The sequence below is a fragment of the Ursus maritimus genome, unplaced genomic scaffold (genome assembly GCF_017311325.1).
Source record: "Ursus maritimus isolate PB19 unplaced genomic scaffold, ASM1731132v1 scaffold_2, whole genome shotgun sequence".
Lineage (NCBI taxonomy): Eukaryota > Metazoa > Chordata > Mammalia > Carnivora > Ursidae > Ursus > Ursus maritimus.
This window is the reverse complement of record NW_024424452.1, coordinates 78,073,452-78,094,961: the sequence shown is the minus strand read 5'-3', so window position 1 is coordinate 78,094,961 and position 21,510 is coordinate 78,073,452. Positions and strand designations below refer to the sequence as shown.

At 36.2% G+C, this 21,510-nt stretch overlaps 1 protein-coding gene across 3 annotated transcripts in view; it reads right to left on the bottom strand.

Moving 5' to 3' along the window:
* RABGAP1L (RAB GTPase activating protein 1 like) overlaps positions 1-21,510 on the bottom strand; it is a 713,371-nt gene that overhangs the window by 549,814 nt on the left and 142,047 nt on the right. The gene's annotated exons all lie outside the window — the stretch shown is intronic.

Sequence of the window (21,510 nt, the reverse complement as noted above, 5' to 3'; positions counted from 1 at the left end):
TTACTTTATAAATGGTTTACAATCTACTGCCCATTTCTGAGGAGGAAAAATTAAGGCAATTGCCAATTAAACTAGCATAGCCTACATAGCCCTAGATAACCTGGCCCCTGCCTCTCTTTTCAGCCTCAGTTCACATCCACAGTTTGTTACAACATTCAAACCACTCTGGCCTTGTTTCAGCTCCAAGCACCTTTAAATTCTTTTCCAATTCAAGACCCTGGGACATCCTTTCCTCTCTGCCAATACAGCCTTTCTAACTCCCATCAATCTTAGATCTTTACCTCTAATGTCACTCCTACAAACTATCTAAACTAAGCTCCTCATGTTTTTGATACTTTTCATTCCCTGTCCTTCCCCTTCATAGCATTACCACAATGTAATTACACATTTATTATTATATTTATTTAATGGCAGTCTTGCCACAAGACAGAAGCATCATAACAGCAAGGCCTTGTTCATTTTTCTATGAGAAATAATATAGTACTTGACACATAGTACGTATTCAATAAATACCAGTAAAATGAATGGCTAGACTAATACTACAACATATGAACTTTGGAATCAAATTGACCTGGATCTGAATTCAAATTTTATTACAAATAAGATGTGCAGTCTTGAACAAATTACTTAATTTTGCTGAGTCACAGTATCTATATCAACTAATTCATGGTTGATTCATTCAAAGTATATTAAATACTCTGGACATTTATCAAAGTACCTGAAACAAATTTTTAATAATAATAACACTTATTGTTGTTATTATCATTTCAATGTTTATAGCATACTAAGCTCTAAAAAATATGAAACAAGAATAATATAGACATATATGGTGATAAAATTATCTCTAATATCTACCTGTACTATAATCCATTTAAATTATAAAAACACAACTACTAATTATTCACTATTTTCAAGAATTAATTCTGAACCCCAAACTGAATTTCAGGAAATAATAAAAGTTAAAAATTGTCCACTGCATTAGAAAAGAGAAGACAGCCATGAAAAGTTATTAGGTTTAAACCAACCAAATTTTTATTGCATTTCTACTCTACTCAAAACAGAGACCTCAATCCCTACAGCAACCACTAAAATTATCATACAAGCCAGTATAGTAAAAATGAAATACTAATTAAATGTTCAAATAATTCAAAAGTTGGCAGTAAAGGAGAAACAAAGAAACAAAAACAGAAAACAAATAATAAAATGATAGACCTAAATTCAAACATATCAATTATATTAAACATACCAATTAAAAGACAAAAATTGTCACATTATATTAAAAACAAGACACAATTGCCTTCTGTCTAAAAAAGAAAAACTTTAAATTTAATAATATAGGTAAGTTAAAGTAAAATGGGGGAAGAAGTTATACCATGAAAACACTAACCAAAAGAAAACTGAAGAGACTATATCAATATAAGACAAAGTAGACTACCACGCAAGAAAAAAAATGACTAGGAATAAAGAACGTCATTGAACAATGTTAAAACAATCAATTCAACGAGAACACAAAAGAATCTTATACGTAAATTCACCTAACAACTAAACAATATAAAGACTTGATGGAAATGAAAGGAGATGGACAAACCCACATTTATAATTGGAGACTTCACATTCCTCTCACAATAATCACAAAAAACGTATACAAAAATACCTCAAGGTTATAGAAGAACTGAACATTGACAACAGGATCTAGTATTTATAGACCACTGCACAATGCAAAGGCAGATTACGTATCCTTTTCAAATGCACATGGAACTTTCTCCAAGACAAACCATTCCCTGGGTTATAACACAATCTCTGAGGAAGTTTTAAAAATTAATCGTAGGGGCACCTGGGTGGCACAGCGGTTAAGCGTCTGCCTTCGGCTCAGGGCATGATCCCGGTGTTGTGGGATCGAGCCCCACATCAGGCTCCTCCGCTATGAGCCTGCTTCTTCCTCTCCCACTCCCCCTGCTTGTGTTCCCTCTCTCGCTGGCTGTCTCTATCTCTGTCAAATAAATAAATAAAATCTTTGAAAAAAATAAAAATAAAAATAAAAATTAATCGTAAAAAATATGTTTAGTAAGCATAATACAATTAAACTAGAATCAACAAGAGAAATATATCTGAAAATCTCCAAATACTTAAAAATAGAGCAAAACACTTCTAAATAATCCATGGATCAAAGTGAAAGAGAAAGGTTCAAATTACAAAATATTATGAACTCAGCAAAAATGAAAATAAAACAAATCAAAATTAGTGAACATCTAAACAGTATAGATTTAGAGCTATAAGTGCTTATATTACAAAAGAAACACCCCAAAATCAGTAATCTAACTTTCTACCTTAAAAAAAAAAGGAAAAGAAATGCAGAATAACCCAAAGCAAGCAGAAAGGAAATAAACAGTACAAATCAGTAAAAACCAAGAGGTAGTTGTTTTTCTTTTTTTTAAGATTTTATTTGAGAGAGAGCGAGAGTGAGAGCGAGAGAGAGCACAAGTGTGGGGCAAGGGCAGAGGAAGAGGGAGAAGCAGACTCCCCACTGAGTAGAGAGCCTGAGGTGGGGCTCGATCCCAGGACCCTGGGATCATGACCTGAGCCGAAGGCAGATGCTCAACTGAGCCACCCAGGCGCCCCCAAAAGGTAGTTCTTAGCAAAGATCAACAAAAAAACAAACCTCTAGCTAAACTGACCAAGCAAAAAAGAAAGAAGGTACAAATTACTAATAAAGAGGAAAAAAGTGTACATCATTTGTACAGACCCCATGATATGAAAAGGAATAATGCCAACAGCCCGATGCATATTAATTGGACAGCTTAGATAAAATGGACCAACACTCTGAAAGCTAAAGAATACCCACACTTACCCAAGAAGAAATACATGACCTGTATTAAAGAAACTGAATCTCTTAAGTTAAAACCTTTCTGAAATGAAAACTTCAGGCTCATATAGTTTTAATGACAAATTCTACTAAATATTTAAAGAAATAATAACACCACTGCTATTAAAAAAAAATAGGGGCTCCTGGGTGGCACAGTGGATTAAGTGTCCAACTCCTGATTTTGGCTCAGGTCATGACCTCAAGGTCGTGAGATCCAGCCCTGTATCGGGCTCCACACTCAGCAGCAGTCTGCTTGAGATTCTCTCTCTCCTTTTCCTCTGCCCCTTCCCCTCTCAAATAAATAAATCTTTAAAAAAAACTTCATGAAAATATAAAAAAGGGATTCCCAATTCATTATACAAGGGCATTTCTCTAATACCAAAACTAAAGAAGGTATTACGAGAAAAAAAAAAATCACAGACCAAAATCCCTCATAAAAAATAGACAAAAATCCTCAATCAAATATTAGCAAATAAAATCCAGCAACATAGCTTATAGATATAGATATATATCAAAATAGTGAGGTTTATCTGGGAAATGCAACAACAGTTCAACATTGAAAGAAATCAATATAATTCAGCATATTCACAGACTAAAGAAGAAAGACCACATGATCAATGGATACAGAAAGGCATCTGAGAAAATTTAGCATTCATTCATTCATGTTAAAGACTTTCAGTAAACTAGGAATACAAGGGAGTTTTCTTAACCTGATAAACAGTACCTATGATAAACCTACAACTAACATCACACTTAATGGTAAAAGACTGAATGCTTTCCTCCTAAGATCGAGAATACAACAAAGACACAGACTCCCACCACTCCCACACAATATCATACAGAAGTCCTAGCTAGTGCAATTAAGCAAGAAAAAGAAAGAAAAGGCACACAGATTGGTAGGGAAGTAGTAAAATAGTTCTTATTTACAAACAATGTAAATCCTTGTCAGGAGTCAATAAACTTTTTCTATAAAAAGCTAGATAGGAAATATTTTAAGCTTTGCAAGCCATATGGTCTCAATCACAACTACTCAACTTTGTTATTGTGGATAAGTGCTACAACAGTGATAAAATATCTCCTCTGCACTTAGTTTACTATGGAAGCATAATTTTCTCTACTACTATAATCTCATGTGGACCTAAACATTATATCCACCAATTAAGTTTCAAAATGAGATTTTTTTATAAAAAATACTTTTTGTTTCCAATATTCACTTATTTTTAGGTAACTAAAAATCAATCCGTGTGTATTTGTAAAATAAATTGTCTGGTTCATGTTAGAATTAATTAGAGCACTCTGAAACATGTAAATATATGGTAGGTGCTCAACAAATGTGGCTGACTAAGCCACGTTACAAAGATTCTTCACACTTATGCAAATAAACTCTAATTATTTAAAATGGTATACTATCATCAAATACAAAGAACAATAATGCTCATATCTCTATTCAACACCTTTAGGATGGGGTCTGGGAATCTGGGTTTTTTAAAGAGCCAAAGTGATTCTGATGAAAAGCTAAATTGTGAACCACTGCCTGTAAGAACTCTTGTGCTTAATAAACATGTCTATGTTTAAAAAATCACAAATCATGTAATAATCAGATAGTCTCACTAAGCTGCAAATATACATAATAACATGGAAAAAATACATTCGCAAGCAGCTTCTATTTGACTTTACACACGTGAAGGTAAAGAAAGCCAATCCTAAACAACACTGTTGAGTTAGGAAAACATTTTCCTTCCACGGCTTTTTATTTTCCCACAACCATGTAAGTCCCCCCCAACCTTGTTAATTTTCATCTTTCTGCAATTAAAACAGTTATTCCTATTCAGTTACTTATTCTTACTTTTTTCCAGTTTTACTGAGCTATAAAATTGAAATACAACGTTGTATAAGTTTAAGGTGTACAACATGATTTGATACATTATATATATTGTGAAATAATTTCTACAATAAGTTTAGTTACTATCCATCACCTCACATAGTTACTCTTGGTTATACTGATTATGCTTTGATTTAAATAGGCTTAAATCAACATGCATCTTCAAAAGGTAATTTTCCTTTTGTGCTTTCAAACTGTGTTTAAAAAAAAAAATCACAGGTCCAAAATGGTGTCACTTAGACCAAGTTTCCAAACGAATACTTAATACAAAATCTAACTGTGGTTTCAACAATCCCCAGAAAGGTAGACTTAACTGGTTAGTCAGAAATTTTTCAATCCATACCAGTTAGTCCGCCACCTGGGTCCTCTCTACCCCACAAAGAAAGAGTAATCACATGATACAACAGCTGCTTTCCCCCTAAACAGTGACCTTGCCTGGAACAACCCTTTTCTCTTACTAATAACTTTCTTGCCCCCACCATCCTATAAAAATCTTCCATTTTATATAACTCTTTGGAGCGTTCCACTTGTTAGATGGGGTGCTGCAATTTTGTACGATTCATGAATTGTTTAACAAAGCAAGTTAAATCTTCAAATTTGCTTGCTTGAATTTGGTTACTGAACAGATTTGGTGGCAGTGGTAGGATCTGAAGCAAACTTCTGACAGCATTCAGGGAAAATGAGAAACAGTGCAAACCCTTTGAGTTCATTGTCTTTATCGTCATTTCAGAGGGCTGTGGGTAAGCAACTGTCAGTGTGAGAGTTGCCTTTTTTTTTTTTTTTGGCACTCGAGCTCCTGATCTGATTGGCTTTCCTCTTTTTTTTTTTTTAATTATGCTTTGTTAGTCATCATTAGCTTCTGATGTAGTGTTCCATGATTCATTGTCTGCATATAACACCCAGTGCTCCATGCAATACATACCCTTAATTCCCTTCAACGGGCTTTCCTTTACAGGCAGGTCAGCTTGATATGGCAGACGGTTATGCACAAAGCCCAACTGAGCTGGCATATTTGCCCAGAGCCCAACCCTCACTGAGCTGGCAGTTCTGCCTATAGCCCAGGCGAGATGGCAATTTTGCCCAGAGCCCAACTGAGCTGGCAGAAGGGTCTGCCCAGAACCATGCCCCCAATCCTTTGGACCACAATTCCCTGGGTAGAAAACCTCAGCAAGGTTCTAGGAGAATTATCAGTGGTGTGCACAGGGCCTTCTTGTGGCCAAGACATGATACTGCTAATACATTAAGGCACATGTTTGTTCTTGTTCTGTATAAATAAAGGTTATTGCTAGTGGGGATCGTAGAGGCAAAAAGCCACAAAAACTGGTGGATACAGCTCAAGCATTTAACGACCAGCACTTCAAGAAGACTCCCGTGGTCACCTGACAACCTCAAGAAAACTTCTGTGGAGCAAGGTATACAGAAAAACATGCACAATCCCCAACCCTGCAGCATACAACTTTTAGATATTAGTTTGGCTGTGAGAAACCCAAAGACTTAGCTGATGGGATCCTTACATTCTAAAGAGTCAAGCACACCTGCTTATTTTAGGTCTAAGAACTATAGTCCTAGAAGTTGCAGATATCTAGCAAGATGAAAAAATTTTTATTAAAAATAACCTAGGATTTATAGTGGCCATTATGGGGAATGTTCCAGTTAGACAAGATTGCTCAATTAAAAAGTACAGTTGAAAGTAAAAGGTTCCCAAATTAAACAGAATGGGAGGCCTATTTTAATTGATATGAAGAAGCTTCCAAAAGGCTTCAAGATTCCAAATTAAGTCTCACTGAAAGATTCATTACAAAAGGCTAATAAAAAATTTAAAACACAAGCGGTATCTAAGACAAGACTGTAAGACTGACATAATTCCTACTGCTCCCCTCTAGCCTTTTCTACCTGAGTACTCACAATCTACCAATTTCTGTCTGAACTACCTTTACACTCTAAAGAGACAGTTACCTTTTAACATAAAACCACCTGAGGTTACAGATGATCCTCCTCAGAGATCTTACACTTCTTGGTCAAAGATGGAGTTTCACAATAAAAGCAATTTCTTAAAACAAAGTAAGATCCCCAAAAGTTTTTTGTTTTGTTTTGTTTTATTTTAATAGATTACCTCCTGGGCCTCATCAAGAGGGGAAAATAAAAATTCACATTATCCCATCCTTTTCAAAGCCAGAACCATTGGTTATTAACAATTTCACTCTTAGGAATAAGTCTTTCTTTCTTGCCCACCTCACTTTATATCCCAATAACACAGCTTGGGCGTTCTGCCTGCCTGGGACCTGCAGATGGCTGTTTCTCTGGCTCTCTTGGGGAGTGACTCTACCTCTTATAAAAATAGTATTTTTTACACCCTATTTGAGGATTTCTCTTGAGTGTGTGAGGTTGTTTAAGACTTCCAGAAATCTTTTCTGTTTGTCCCAGGCAAAACCTGACAAGATATTTTTAAAAGATTTAATAACTATAATCAGAAATTTGGACAAACTGGAAAGCTGATATCCAGGGCCTCATAGAAATTTCTTTAGGCTTTCTCCCCTACGCTCAATGTATCCAAAGGAAAAAAGGCATTTTCATGAATGGATGGATTTATTAGTCCTGTGGTATCATTTAAGCAGCAATGAAATTCGGTGAGAAATTAGAAACAGCCGTGCTTTCTTTACAAAACTAGTCTTTACAGGACCAGAGGTGTGGTTCCAAAACCAATTCAAAGACCACCAATCCTGTTTATCAATCCCAAAACTTCCCTTATTTATCTTGAAAGGCTTATATGTATTGTAAAAATTCTGACCTTAAGAAAATGAATGTCCTTCTAGAAAATGGTTACATTTTTTCCCTATGCATTTAAAATGAAAATGTTCAATGTTCTACCAGGTCTTCACTGAGAACTCTTTATCTAGCCAATTTCTTTAAAATGCAAATTGCAGGGGCGCCTGGGTGGCAGAGGGTTAAGCATCTGCCTTTGGCTCAGGGCATGATCCTGGCGTTATGGGATCGAGCCCCACATCAGGCTCCTCTGCTATGAGCCTGCTTCTTCCTCTCCCACTCCCCCTGCTTGTGCTCCCTCTCTCGCTAGCTGTCTCTATCTCTGTCAAATAAATAAATAAAATCTTTTTAAAAAATGCAAATTGCAGGAAGGTAATTCTTATCAAGTAAAGACAAGAAGGAAAGGCCATTTGAAAACTTGACTTGCCAAGGACAAATACAAATCTTAAGTAGCTTCTCCACAAATATTAAAAGAAAACTTTAGCCATCTATACCAATAATCTTAACCATCTACCAGAGAACCTCAGATCCAAATTCTGTAACTAGAAGTTTATACTTAATGCCAGCGAGCCCTCCTGCTCAACCATAGAGCCAAACACTTAAAACCAGAAACGTCTGACAAGACTACTCAACAATTCATGGTCCAACCAAAACCCAGTGTATTTATTTCTTATTACACTTTCAGGTGGCACTGACAAAAACATTTTTAATGACTGGAATATTCCAACCACAAGAACAGAAAAGCCCTGATAGCAACCAAATGCCTAGAAGACCACATCCCACATGCCCCCCTTCCCTGCCCAGGATCTTGAGCTGAACACATACAGACCCCCACCCATGATCATACACTCTCTGCCTGCTCTTTTGCCAGGTACCCCCCTGAACCTCTTCCTATGAAACTCTTGGTGTCCATCTTGCCAATGGAGACGTTGGTTGTTAAGGCTTGAGCCTGCCACCTCCCCAGCTGCCGGAACCCGAAATAAGTTTCTCACGCTTTTCCAAACCCTTGTCTCTTGAGTCACTGGCTTCTCTTGTGACAACTTTATTCAGGTTTGTTTGGCAACAGTGTTAGCAAACCCAGCCAGGTGCTATCCTACTGATTTGTCCAGCATCCATGGGGTTCCCTGGGACAGCTGGCTGAGGCAGCATGCCACAGCTCATCAGTTTATGGGATGGACAATGTATTGGCTAAGGGCTGACCCATTCCTTTCCTGAGTCAATGGGTGTGATAGACGCTTTGGTAACACTTATTTCATGGTAGTAATTCTAAACAGAAGCTAATAAGGTCTGCATCTATTCGCACGTTCATGTATATCTATGTATGTGTTCTATATGTGCTTCTACCTCTGGAAGGAATTAACTTGTAAAACAACTCTATTTAGTTGGTTTGAGGGCAAGCACTTATAAGAATTGGTCATTCTAAAACTCAAAAAGATAGAAACTAACCCAAATGCTTTCCAAGTTCACATAATCTGGAAAAATACTTGATATAAAGGCTAGTTTGAAAAAGGGGACAGATAATTTGAAGAAACAGTAGCTAAAAATTTCCCAAATCTGGGGAAGGAAACAGAAATCCAGATCCAGGAGGCACCAAAAGCCCCTAACAAAAGAAACCCGAGGAGATCACACCAACATACCTAGTAATTAAAATGGCAAAAAGTAAAGATAAAGAGAATTTTAGGGGCACCTGGGTGGTGCAGTCAGTTGAGCCTGTGACTCTTGGTTTCAGCTCAGATCATGATCTCGGGGTTGTGGGATCGGACCCTGTATCAGGCTCTGTGCTCAGCATGAAGTCTGATTGAGACCCTCTCTCCATCTCCCTCTGCCCCTCCCCACCACTCACGCTCATGCTCTCTCTCTCTCTTTCTAAATAAATAAATCTTTAAAAAAGAGAGGGGGGGGATGCCTGGGTGGCTCAGTCGGTTAAGCGTCTGCCTTCAGCTCAGGTCATGATCCCAGGGTCCTGGGATCAAGTCCCGCATCGGGATCCCTGCTCAGCAGATAACCTGCTTCTCCCTCTCCCTGCTGCTCTCCCTGCTTGTGTTTTCTCTTTTTCTGACAAGCAAATAAAGTATTTTTTTAAAACAAGGAATTTTAAAAGCAGCAACTGAAGACAATTACATAAAGGGAAATTCTATAAGGCTTTCAGCAAATTTTTCAACAGAAACTCCAGGCCAGCAGGGACTGGGATGATAGATCTAAAATGCTGAAAGAAAAAAACCTGCAACCAAGAATACTCTATCCAGCTAGGCTATCATTCAGAATAGGAGGACAGAGTTTCCCAAACAAAAAGTTAAAGCAATTCATCACCACTAAACAATCACTACAAGAAGTGTTAAAGGGTACTCTTTGAGTGGCCCTAAGTAGAAGAAAAATAGGACACACAAAAGTAGCAGAATTAAATATATCTATATAAATTAGTCAAAGGATTCACAAAATAAAAGGATGTAAAGTATGATACCATATACATAAAACATGGGAGGGGAGGGTTCAAACTTAAGTGACCATAAACTTAATATAGACTGCTACAGGCAGAAGATGTTATAAATAAACCTAACAGTAACCACAAATCAAATACTGATAATAAATATGCAAAAAATAAAGAGAAAGGAATCCAAGTGTATCACTAAAAGAAGGCAGCAAACCATGAGAGGAGAGAACAAGAGAAGAAAAAAAGAGAAGAACTACAAAAACAACCACAAAACAAGCAAAATTATGGCAATAAGTACATACTTATAATAATTACTTTGAAAGTAAATGGACTAAACACTCCAATCAAAAGACACAAACTGACAGAATGGATAAAAAAGCATGACCTATCTATATGCTGCCTGCAAAGACTCATTTCAGACCTAAAGACACATGCAGATTGAAACTAAAGGGATGGGGGCGCCTGGGTGGCTCAGTCGGTTAAGTGTCTGCCTTCGGCTCAGGTCATGATCTCAGGGTCCTGGGATCAGGCTCCACATCAGGCTCCCTGCTTGGAGGGGTGGTCTGCTTCTCCCTCTCCCCCTCCACCTGCCTGTGCTCTCTCTCTCTCAAATAAACAAATAAAATCTTTCAAAGAAAGAGAGAAAGAGAGAGAAAAAAAAAGAAAGAAAGAAAGAAACGAAACTAAAGGGATGGAAAAGCAGTTATCATGCAAATAGCTGTCAAAAGAAAGCCAGGTTACCAACACTTACATCAGACAAACTAGATTTTAAAACAAAGACTATAACAAGAGACAAAGAAGGGCAATATATAGTAATAAAGAGGACAATCCAACAAGAAGATAGAACAATTTATAACAATTTAGCAAAATATTTATGCACCCAACATAGGACCACCCAAATACATAAAGCAGCTAATAACAAACTTAAAGGAAATAACCACCAGTAACACAATAATAGTAGGGGACTTTAACACCCCACTTATATCAGTGCATAGATCATGCAAACAGAAAATCAACAAGGAAATAGTGGCTGACATACTGGACCAGATAGATCTAACAGATATATTTAGAACATTCCAGAACATTCCATCTTAAAACAACAGAATACACATTCTTTTCAACTGCACATGGAACTTTCTCCAGAACAGATCACGTATTAGGCCACAAAATAAGCCTCAACAAATTCAAAAAGATGGAAGTCAGGGGCACTTGCCTGGCTCAGTCGGTTAAGTCCACTCTTGATTTCAGCTCAGGTCATAATCTCAGGGTCATGGGCTCGAACCCCAAAGCAGACTCTGTGCTCAGCGCAGTATTTACTTGAGGTTCTCTCTCTCCCTCTCCCTCTGCCCCTCCGCCCACTCACACACTCTCTCAAATAAATAAAAATCTTAAAAAAAAAAAAAAAGATCAAAGTTCCTTACCATGCATCTTTTCCAATCACAATACTATAAAACTAAAAATCAACCATATGAAAAAGTATGGAAAGAACACAAATACATGAAGGTTAAGTAACATGCTACTAAACAATAAATGGGTAAACTAAGAAAATGAAAAAATGAAAAGGAAATGAAAAAATACATGGAGACAAATGAAAATGAAAACACACAGTCCAAAATCTTTGGGATGCAGCAAAAGCTGTTCTAAGAGGCCTAACTCAAGAAGCAAGAAAATTTTCAAATAAACAACCTAACATCACACCTAAAGGATACAGAAAAAGAACAAACAAAACCAAAAGCCAGTAGAATAATAATGATTAGAGAAGAAATAAACAATATAGAAACTAATTTAAAAAAAAATAGAACATACCAATGAAAACAGGAGGTGGTTCTTTGAAAAGATGAACAAAATTGACAAGCCTGTAGCCAGACACTTATCAGAAGAGAGAGAAAGAGAGAGAAGACTCAAAATCAGAAATGAAGGGAGAAATAACAACCAACACCACAGCAATACAAAGGATTATAAGGAAATATTATAAAAAATTATATGCCAACAAATGGGACCACCTAAAAGAAATGGATAAATTTCTAGAAAAATATAACCTCCCAAAATTGAATCAGAAGAAACAGAAAATTTGAACACACCAATTACCAGCAATGAATTTGAATCAGTAATCAAAAAACTCCCAACAAACAAAAGCCCAGGACCAGAGAGCTTCACAGGTGAATTCCACCAATATTTGAAGAGTTACAACGCATTCTTCTCAAACTATTCCAAAAAACAGAAACAAAAGAAAAGCTTTCAAATTCATTCTGTTGAGGCCAAGCATTACCCTGTTGCCAAAACCAGATAAAGACACTAAAAAACAAAAAACAAAACAAAACAAAAAACTATAGGCCAACATCTCCGATGAATACACATGGAAAAAAATCCTAAACAAAATATTAGTGAACGGAATCCAACAATATACATAAAAAAAAAAATCATCCACCACAATCAAGTGGAATTTATTCCCAGGATGCAAGGGCAGTTCAATATTTGCAAATCAATCAATGTTACACATCACATCAACAACAGAAAGGAGGAAAACCAAATTATCATTTCAACAGATGCAGATAAAGCCCCTGAAAAAGTACAACGTCCATTCATAATAAAAACCCTCAACAAAGTAGGTTAAGAGGGAACATACCTCAGTGCAGTAAGGCCATATGTGAAAAGCCCACAGCAAACATGAAACTCAATGGGGAAAAACTGAGAGTCTTTACCCTAAGGTCAGGAACAAGACAGGGATGCACACTCTCACCACTATTATTCAACATAGTACTGGAAGTCCCAGCCACAGCAACCAGACAATAAAAAGAAATAAAGGGCATCCAAATTGGTAAGGAAGAAGTAGTATTTTCACTATGTGCAGATGACATGATACTCTGCACAGAAAATCCTCAAGACTAGACCAAAAAACTACTAGAACTCATAAATGAATGCAGTAAGCTCACAGGATACAAAATCAATATACAGAAACCTACTGCATTTCTTTATACTAATAATGAAGTAGCAGAAAGAGAAACTAATAAAACAATCCCATTTACAATGACACCAAACATAATAAAATACCTAAGAATAAACTTAACCAAAGAGGTGAAAAACATGTACTCTGAAATGCTAAAACACTGATGAAAGAAACTGAAGGCAATATAAACAAACAGACATTCCATGCTCAGGGACTGGAAGAACGAATATTGTTAAAATGTCCATATTACACAAAGCAATCTACACATTTAATGCAATCGCTATCAAAAGACTGACAGCACTTCTTACAAATAACCTTATTTGTAAGGAACCATAGAAGACCCTTGAAGAGCCAAAGCAATCTTGAAAAAGAACAAAACTGGAGATATCACAATCCCAGATATCAAGATATACTACAAAGCTGTAGAAATCAAAACAGTATGGCACTGGCACAAAAAAAATAGATCAATGGAACAGGACAGCCCAGAAATAAACCCACAATTATATGGTTAATTAATCTTCAACAAAGGAGGTAAGAATATGCAATGGGAAAAGGTCTCTTCAATAAATAGTGCTGGGAAAACTGGTCAGCTACATGCAAAAGAAGGAAACTGGACCACTTTCTTACACCATACACAAAAATAAATTCAACATGGATTAAGGACATAAACGTGAGAACTGAAACCATAAAAATCCTAGAAGAGAACGTAGGCAGTAATTTTCCTGACATTGGCCATAGCAACATTTTTCTCGATAGGTCCCCAAGGCAAGGGAAACAAAAGCAAAAATAAATGACTGGGACTGCATCAAAATAAAAAGCTTCTGCACAGTGAAGGAAATGATCAACAAAACTAAAAGGCAACCTGAGGAATGGAAAAAGACATTTGCAAATGACATATTTGATAAAGGGTTAGTATCCAAAATATATAAAGAACTGATACAACTTAACACCCAAAAAACAAATAATCCAATTAAAAATGGGCAGAAGACATGAACAGACATTTCTCCAAAGAAGACATCCAGATGGCCAACAGACACGTGAGATGCTCATCATCACTTAAAACCAGGGAAATGCAAATCAAAGCCACGACGACATATCACTTCACACTTGTCAGAATGGCTAAAATCAAATGCACAAGAAATAACAAGTGTTGGTGAGGATGAGGAGAAACAGAACCCTTGTACATTCTGGCAAGAATGCAAAATGGTACAGCCACTGTGGAAAACAGTACGGAAGTTCCTCAAAAAATTAAAAATAGGATTACCATGATCCAGTAATTCCACTACCAGCTATTTCCCACTGAATACCAAAACACTAATTTGGAAAGATATAAGCACATGTTTATTACAGCATTATTTGCAAGAGCCAACATATGGAAGAAGCCCAAATATCCATGGATAGATGAATGGATAACGAAGACGTGGTATGCATATACAATGAAATATTGCTTAGCCATAAAAATGATTGAAATCTTGCCATTGGCAACAACATGGATGGATCTGGAAGTTATAATATAATGCTAAGTGAAGTAAGTCAGTCAGAGAAATACCATATGATTTCACACATATATGGAATTAAAGAAACAAAACCACATGATTTCACTCATGCAGAATCTAAAAAATACCATATGATTTCACTCATATGTGGAAGTGAAGAAACAAAACAAATGGACAAAGAACAAAAACAAGCCAAAAAACAGATTCTTAACTACAGAGAAAGATAGTTACCAGAGGGGAAGTGGGTAGAGAACGGGTGAAACAGGTGAAAGGGATTAAGAGTATAGTTATAATAAGCACTGAGTAATGTACAGAATTGTTGAATCACTGTATTGTACACCTGAAACTAATATAATACCATATGTTAACTATACCAAAACTTAAAAAAAAAAAAAATAGAAGGAAGGGAGGAAAGTAAGAAGGGAGGGAGGGAGGGAGAGAGGAAGAGAGAATTTTATTTTCTCCTGTCAACCTGATTCTTAGTCCAACTAAAAGGACCTTGAAGGACACAGGAAATTCTTCCACCTCAATAATAGTTTCCCCAAATCTTTTTGGCCACTTAAAACCTAAAAAAGTTTTGCTAAGTTAAATAATGAGTTAAGTTAAATTTATTAAATATCTAGATCATTTCCAAGTAAGACAAAATACTGAAACATTAACTACTAAACATAAGTTTATCTACTTTCGGCTGCTTCTTACAGAGAAACTAAAGACATTTGGATATGTTAATGCTACATTTTTAAAAAGGCACATGCCTCTAGAAATTTTAAAATGTATTCATAAATTTGCAAGTTTTAAAAATGCTGATATGACAGAACATTCACAACTGCTTACTTAATAGTTTTCACTAGAAATTAAGGTTTGCAAGAGTTAAAAATTCTAATTACTATATGTAATTTAAAACTACTAAAAATAATAAGAAAAACATCACCATATACAAGGAAAGTGAGATGTTTTCAGTTAAAAACGGGGAAGGGGGGAGGCATAAGAAATACAGATACATTTTTGTTAAGGAGAAAAACAGTTATTTTGTCCTAAAATGAGGTTGATTTTTTAAAAACAGAACAAAATAAGAATTTAGAAAAAAACTGTAGGTTTATGGGGGGAAAAAAGGTTAAAAAAAATTTACGGGCATGGGTGGCTCAATCAGTTGAGCATCTGCCTCTTGATTTTGGCTCAGGTTATGAGCTCAGGGTCCTGAGATCCCACGCCACATTGGGCTCCACGCTCAAGATGGAGTCCGCTTCTCTCCTTCTCTGTCTCCCTCTGCCCCTCCCCCCACTCACATGTGCTTTCTCTCACTCTAAAATAAATACATAAAATCTAAAAAAATAATAAGTCTACTTCTCTCCTTCTCCCTCTCCTTCTGCCCCTTGCCCCACTCGCATGCAGGCATGGGCGCACTCTCTCAACTAAATAAATATTTTTTAAAAAGACAAAATTTTATTGGACTTTGGTCTGCTTTTGATATATGTTTCTTTACCTTTTAAATATCAAGTTTTATAATGACCTGTGATCCTATTTAGATAAGTGTTTAAAACCTTTTTTGATATTTTTGACAAAATTTCCAAAATGAAACTCTTTAAAAAAAAAAGAAGAAGAAGAAAAAGAAATCTTTTTGACCTGGAATATTCCAAAAGATTTATTAAACTAGTTTATTAGGCATATTTAACATACAAATTACATGGGAAATACTGTTAAATAATGCTAAGCCTTCTCTAGGTTACATCTGTAAGATTGTGGCACATATGGGGTGCCTGGGTGGCTCAGCTGGTTAAGTGTCTGCCTTTGGCTCAGCTCATGATCTCGGGTGCTGGGATCGAGTCCCGCCTCAGGCTCTCTGCTCAGCAGGCAGTCTGCTTCTCCCTCTCCCTCTGTGATCTCTCTCACTCTTGGTCTCTCTCAAATAAATAAATAAAATCTTATAAAAAAAAAAAAAGAAGATAGATTGTGGCACTCTCTCCAGTGATCAAGGCACCCATTTCACTGGACAAATCATAGAAGACTTAACAAAAACCTGGCAAACTTTTCAAAATTCTATCACTATACAATCTTTCTCATCCCTTGTTGTCTCATGCTAGTATGACAACGACTGTTAAGTCTCTAATGTTTTATGCTCAAGCCTATCACCTACAGGTTAAAGAAGCCTTCCCGGATGCTAACTCAAAGGACTAAGAGATGTAGAAACTTCTGAAACAAAGTGACAAGGAAGAGAAGCAGCTGACATCAAGGTAGACTGCTTCCACCCAAAATGGCAGACCAAGAATTCATACTTTAACATAAAAAGGAGAAACTCCTTCTTTCTCTTTCCTTTACTCTGGCACTGACCTAGAAGGATGGCACCCTCATCTGTATCTCCCAGGCCACTGCTAAGGGTGGGGGGCCCGGGGCAGGGTGGGGGGAATCTCTTCTATTTCAGACTAGGAGGAAATCTAACTGTGCTTCTAACTTTTCACAAGCAAAAGAAGACATCTCATTGGTCGACTTCCCTAAATTCACATTACTGAGTTTAAAAAAACCTACTAGGAGGCTATCTCCATTCAGGATTCACTCCTTTTGGCAGGTCCCTATTTCCCTGTTTAGGGATAAATGTAAATGAGGCTATGATCAAAAATTTCTCCTTAATTCTTAAAATTACTGCAAAATCTGTTGCTAAAGCAATAGCAGCCCAACAAAGATCTTCAGACTCCCTAGCCAAAGTTGTCCTCAATAGAATAGCTCTTGATTGTCTTTCAGCTGAACAAGGAGGTGTCTGTGCAGCATCCAACGACCCCCGCTATGCTTGGATTAACACTTTGGGGGAAGCGGAAATGCAATCATACAAGAACAAGCCACTTGGCTTAAAAAGGTGACTCCTTCCACGGGGTCCTTGACTTATTTGACTTTGATTGGTTTGGGTCTTGGGGATCATGGCTCTATAGTGCACTCCATATACTGGGAATTATTCTACTTACAGTAATCATAATAATCTCCCTGGTGCATTGTATTCTCTCAAAAGCTTTAAATGCAAGCTCGCAGCCGCTAACCACCAAGCAAATGATCTCCCTAAGACTAGAACATCTAAGGAACAAAGAAAATAAACATAAACCTGAATCCATGACCTGTGAATATCCCAGAGGTGAAACAAAAATGTCATGACCTACAGATACCACACAAAGGAATAACAAAAACTGCTAGAACTTGAGGTCGGTCACAGAGTGGCGCTAAGGACTTCAATTCTGATCACGTTTCTGTTAAACTGAGAGTCTGATCAAAAGGAGGTAATTGTTAAAAAGAAACCACAGGTCCTATATGGCATCACTTAGGCCAATCTCCAAACCAAGATTTAACTAGTTTCAAATCCCTAGGAATGTAAGCTTCAACCAATCAACATGGAATTTCCTGGTTAATACTAGGAAATTTACTGATAGGCCTCTTCTCCTTCCCTTACTTGGGCAACCTTGCCTAAATAATGCATTCATTGCTAATAAATGCCTTTCTCCTTTTTTTTTTTTTTAATGTCCTCTCCCTGCTTTTAGAAAGTTTTCTAGAAAAAAAAAAAAAACCTTTAATACATTTTTTTAAGAATTAAAATGTTTCTCGAGGCGCCTGGGTGGCTCAGTCGGTTGAGCATCCAACTCATTTCAGCTCAGGTCATGATCTCATGGGTCAATCAGGCTCCGTGCTCAATGTGGAGTCTGCTTGAGATTCTCTCGCTCCCTCTCCTTCTGCCCCCACATGCTCTCTCTAAACTAAATAAATCTTAAAAAAATTAAAATCTTTCTCTTATTTAACAGTGAAGCTCCCCTCTACTTGCTAGATGGAATGCTGCCCAACTAATGAATCATTTAATAAAGTTAATTAGATCTTTAAATCTACTGCCCTGAATTTTATTTAACAACAAGCATTATCTTATAGGCTAAAATATATTCTGCTCTCAATTTCTGCTATGCTCATAAAAAATGACTCAAGTTATTTCCTCAAAGGGACTTCTTTTAAGCACCACTTTGTGTCATTATACTGCTGTGGTCCCTCCCTTTGCTAAATCCCAAAGCATTCTATATATTATTTTCATTCAGTATTTATTATATCCTTCTTTGTAAAATGGTGATTTTTATACATTTCCTTATTAATAGAAGGTGACACAGAGAGGTCCTTTGGGAATAAGGATTATATTTTAAATATCTTATCCTCACTGTGACCACTACCACAGATATCACAAATTAACTCTGAATTAACTATAACAGTCATGGAATTATTTGTGGTAAAATCCTTTTCTGTAGCTCACTAATTCAAATGTCACAGAACTTTAGAGAAGGAAAAACCTTCAGTAATAGTATTAACCTACATTCTTATTTTATAATTAGGAAACCAAGGCTTATAGAGATAAAAGGACATCTAACAGGATTTTTTAAATTATCTATTGAGAACAAGCCTCATCTGACATACTTACTTCATATACAAATTCAAACATGTATTAAGTTCAAAATACATGATACACACTACATATCTATATAGTACTAAGTGACTCCTTTTCAATCAAATGTAAAATTCAGTATGTCCTTTTAGGCCAGATGCTCCAATAACTAAATACTACTTAATTTTTTATTATTATTAGACTCTTTATATCTCCATATAAGCACCAACATGTTTTCAGAAAATCTGTTCATCATGGTAATCAGATATGTTAATATAACTCATTTAAATTATTTAAACCTTACTAATCCTACAACATATGCTTCCTATCTCAAGAAATGTCAACCTGCGTTAAAATATGCTGTGCTGGCCTCAAAATGTTCTGGATTTCCTAAACTAATCTAATGTAAATAACATTTCTTAAGATTACCTTTAAAATGAGTATTATATAAGCATTTCTTTCTTCCTAACATTGTTTTTTATCTATACTTGCCTCAAACTGTTCTTTCTAGTTTATCACACACATCCCCAAAATAAGCAAGAATTCAAGAACCACCCCTACATGTTTTCACTGTGCTGACTCAATTGACCCCTGGCGAACTGAATTCTGTTTTACAATAACTTCATCTAATCATCAAATCTGCTCCTGTTCTTCCCCCTGAAACTCTCTCTCCTCATAGATGCCTAATTATGAAATAAAAGATCATTGAGTTCACTGAAGTAAATGTTGCACTTTCCAAGCTCTTATCTCTATATGTGTTCCCTTTTTTATACCTAGAATAACTGTTACCAATTTTTACTACGTTTTGGCACCAGCACAAAGTAGAAAACATTTTTATGAAAAGCAACACAGCTAAGAAGACTGTTACATGGCATTATCGGAAACAAAAGCAGTTACCTCTGTTCATAGGAAATAATTTCATTTCAAAATGATGAACAAGTAATTTTAAGAGTCATACCACAGTCTTAAATACAGGTATATTATCCGGACCTAAAGACAGTGCATCTATGAAATGAGCAAAATTTTATTGTTAAATTATCAATTACATTGCTACTTCCCATCACATCTAAGTAGCCTATCACATTACCCTCCAGATAGTAATAAGCCTTTTGTTTTTATCTGTTAAATTTTCAATGTACTAAAAGAACACAAATCTTTAGATAAGAGTTATTCTTCACTCACAGGCCACTTTGTTGAAGATTAATTGACCACACAGTTGTGCGTCCGATTCTGAGTTCTCTATTATGTTCCACTGATCTATGTGTGTCTGTTTTTGTGCCAGTACCACACTGTCTTAACGACTACAGCTTTGCAATATAACTTGAAATTTGGAATTGTGATGCCTCCAGCTTTGCCTTTCTTTTTTAAGACTGCTTCAGCTATTTCGGGTCCTTGGTGGTTCCATACAAATTTTAGGATTGTTGGTTCTAGTTCTGTGAAAAATGCTGGTGGCATTTAGATATAGGGATTACATTAAATGCATAGATTACAATAAAGCCAATTAGATCTTCAAATTTTACTCTGCTTAATTTTTTTTAACAAGTTATGAGTATCTCCAATATAAGTTCTATTTTGGGGTATTTTAAAACTGTCATTTAAAAAATCATTTTGAATTAACATGATAAGCACATAGACTCTGAAGCAACAGAATGTTCCAAAATTCTAATTTTGCTTTCTGCTGTTTTGGAAGTCCTTCCATATGTTGAAGAAGAAGAAGAAGAAAGAAGAAAGAAGAAAGAAGAAAGAAGAAAGAAGAAAGAAGAAAGAAGAAAGAAGAAAGAAGAAGAAGAACAAGAAGAAGAAGAAGAAAGAAGAAAGAAGAAAGAAGAAGAAAGAAGAAAGAAGAAGAAGAAAGAAGAAGAAGAAGAAAGAAGAAGAAGAAAGAAGAAGAAGGAGGAGGAGGAGGAGGAGGAGGAGGAGGAGGAGGAGGAGGAGGAGAAGAGGAAGATGATCAGGTGATGCATAATTTCCCTTTTAACTGAAATATAACTGACACATAATGTTGTGTAAGGTATATAATGTGTTGATTTGATAAATTTATATACTGCAACATGATTATCATTGCAACATTAGCTAACAACTCTATCTTGTCACATAGTTATCATTTCTTTTTTGTGGCAAGAACAAAAGATCCAGTCTCTTAGCAACTTTGAAGTCTGTAGTAGAGTATTGGTGATTATAATCAGTATGCTGTGCATTAGATCTCCAGGACTTTTTTATCTACTAGTTGCAAGCTTGTACATAATGCTTAACTATACCATTTCTGACAAAAGAAACTAGTTTGCTTTGAAATTTATCTATGATGTCTTTCTTCTAAATGTTGGCAGTAATAAGGGTTCAGCACCCTGTATTTTGATGTGGTGCTCATTCAGCAATATCACTAGGGGTAGCTTCCAAACCCAGGAAAAACAGATTGAATTTTCTCAAAACTCTAATTTTAGGGGCACCTGGGTGGCTCAGTGGGTTAACTGTCTGACTTCAGCTCAGGTCAAGAGCTTGGTGTACTGGGATAAAGAAGATGAGAGATATATCTATAATGGAATATTACTCAGCCATCGAAAAGAATGAAATCTTGCCATCAGTAAGGCTTCCCGTCGACAGTAGGCTGCTAATAATTAAGTTTTGAGGGAGCCAAAAGTTAAACATGGAATTTCATTGCATGAGAGGTAAGCACCCTTAACTCCCACACTGTTCAAGGGTCAACTGTATAAAATAAAGTAAAATGGATCCTA